This window comes from Phragmites australis, chromosome 3 (assembly GCF_958298935.1).
Source record: "Phragmites australis chromosome 3, lpPhrAust1.1, whole genome shotgun sequence".
Lineage (NCBI taxonomy): Eukaryota > Viridiplantae > Streptophyta > Magnoliopsida > Poales > Poaceae > Phragmites > Phragmites australis.
Genome location: NC_084923.1, coordinates 43,665,364 through 43,668,083, shown reverse-complemented (window position 1 = coordinate 43,668,083; position 2,720 = coordinate 43,665,364). Strand labels below are relative to the sequence as shown.

Sequence of the window (2,720 nt, the reverse complement as noted above, 5' to 3'; positions counted from 1 at the left end):
AAATCGGTCAAATTGTCGAGTTCGCACTGGATCTGGGGAACAGCATGTTACTGTTTTTGGGCATGGACATTTGGCTTATGGGTTATCCACACGCAAGCAAGGTCGGTCTGGAGAGGTCGAGCGGTGCGACCGTCTTGAACTTTCAAAATTTAAAGGTCTTATATGTATATATATTGTGTATATCAGTTTAAAAATAAATTTAAAAAAATTAGATCTGAACGATTTATATTTAATAATAGTCCTATTTTTAATCTCGTTTTGAACCACCGAAATATCAGAATCAAACCTGCACGCAAGTTTCTGCTTTGATACGCGGTCAGAGTTCGTGCAAGGTGGTAGGTTTACTGTCTAATATCCCCCGTCGGAAGAACAATGTGAAGCGATCGATCAGACGATCAAGCATGCATGCATCTGAAGAGCGTAGAAAGAAAAGAACGAAAGATAGCGTCATGCGTGACATCACATCTCATCTCTTGCATCGAAGTAACCGATGCATTTTTGCTAAGAAAGAAACCAAGCGATATATACTAATCCGTCACAAAGACACTGATCCATTATTCAGCAACGTTATGCATTCCAAGTCACCAATCTGAGACACCGACCGACGGCACCAAGGAACATGTAATCGTGGCATTGTTACTACTGTATCACCCCCGCCATGGCTCCGGGCGCCTACGGCAGCGCCGGGCAGTCGAACGAGGAGCCGGTCTGGAGGTGGAGCACGCAGTTCGTGCCGTCCGGCGGTGCGCACTGGCAGTCGCAGCCGTCCAGCTTCTGGCAGGGGTAGTTGTCGCAGGTGATAGTAGCCTCCCTGGATGCACTGCACCGCGCACGCCGCCCCCGTCCCCCCGATCTCGCCGAACACGACGAGCCCTGCACGCATGACCCATATCGGAAACACACCGAAATTAAGAGGCAAGAATCTGTCATACCCGTGCATGCATGTATATGGAAGAACAGAAGAGTATAGAACACAAGATGAGTCTCCGTCTCTTTTTTTGGAGCAATTTTTCTTTTTAAAAAAGCAAAGATGAGTCCATTTTTTATGGGTAGCGAACACTTGGCAACGTACCGGAAAGGACGAGGATGAAGGTGAAGGAGAGCTTCATGGAGGCCATTCTGTTCCTTCAATTTAGCTTTGCTCGTGTTGTGTTTCAGGAGCTGCTTATCCGTGGGTTCATATAGGGAAGATGGCGATGCTACGCGAGGTTGTGAGCGTGCCTGAAATGGATAGGCCAATTAGTCCGTTAGCAATTAAAAGTCAGATGGTAAACTTCTGACTCAGAACATTTTTTGCTTCAGATGTCAAAATACTGAAACGTGGCGGACGGCACTAAAATAGCATATCCTGTCATTGCTTCCGCTGCAAGTCGATAGACCATTCAGAGTTTCAGGGCTGGACCGGCTGGTCACATTGTGGATTTCACACTGAATCTCGAGAAAGGTATACTGTTGGAGGCATTGTGATTTGGCTCTCTGTAAAATAGGCGATGGAGAATTTGTGGAGCTCGTGCAAGATGTATCGAGTCCAGAGGTGCAGTTTATATAATCAGCAGAAGACTTGCCGGACGGGCTACAGACTCCGGATACAGCAAAACAGAATGCTGGCGCTATCTACAGCAGTAAAACAAACTCTAGATTTGCATGTGCGAATATCCAGATTCTATACAATCTATCTATACTTTAACAGGCTCATGCAACTTGAGTTTGACGATCATGTGATACACTATCGGAGCACATAAATGGTATAACATCTCCAAGATAGCTCCGCACCTGCTTTGTTCTATTCTTCAGAGTAAAAGGAAGTTTTGTTCCTTCTGGTGAACCAATCTAGTTCCTTAACGGCGTAATCCAACGCTCACTGTTTATTCCTTTGCAGTCATGTTCCCATGATGCAAATTTCAGCCAAAATCCGGTGTTCTCTTTCACAATCCAAATAATTCAGTGCCTTTCTTAAATTGTCGATTTCAGAACGGGCCATTGACTTCTCTTTGGGTTACAAGGGAGGCAGATTATCGATTTCTTTACACGATTAGGTTGGCTAAAAAATAAACTGTCAACCATGACCAATCACATCTGATTATTCAAAACGTATGCAAATCTGGAGAACATGGCCGATCTCTTCACGCCTCACATAGCTTGTACCCCAAGGCGAGGGAATTCAACGTAACTAAGATGACCCCAAAATAACAGTTCAATGTGATGGCTTAAACTGCAGGTCTGATCAGAAGCAATTAGTAGTACTACTTGCTCAGTTGCTTATTTAGAACCTTATCCAAGTTCAGGTCAAAACTGGGGAAGTCGTGTGCTGAAGCAAGCCCCAAGAACGAAAAAGGGATAATCGTCGAACAATCAAAGGACCATTAGGTCACAGAGTTTCCTGGAAGCCCCGTTTCAAGATTTTAGGGCATCGTTCTTTCAAAAAAAAAAATTGTTCTTTCGAAAATAGGTATCTTATTCTCAGTAAACCGTCAACGGAATTAAAAGACACAGCAAGTAAGAGCAGGACAGCATAGACTGGCAATTCCTCTCTCGCTCGTTATTACAGAACATCATCCATCTTGCAAGAAGTAGCAAGCGCCGAAACTGGAACAGATGCCATCGTCTTTCTTCCCCCACGTTTTCAGCACCGCTGCAGGGTGGTGCCGTTGGCGGAGTGGACGACGCAGCCCTGGCCGTTCGCCGGCGCGCACTGGCAGGCGCACCCGGTGAGATTGCCA

The 2,720-nt window shown here is 45.6% G+C and overlaps 1 pseudogene; it reads right to left on the bottom strand.

The window, feature by feature from the left end:
* Positions 1-523: 523 nt before the first annotated feature.
* LOC133911231 (uncharacterized) lies at positions 524-1,498 on the bottom strand (annotated as a pseudogene).
* Between the last annotated feature and the right edge of the window lie 1,222 nt (positions 1,499-2,720).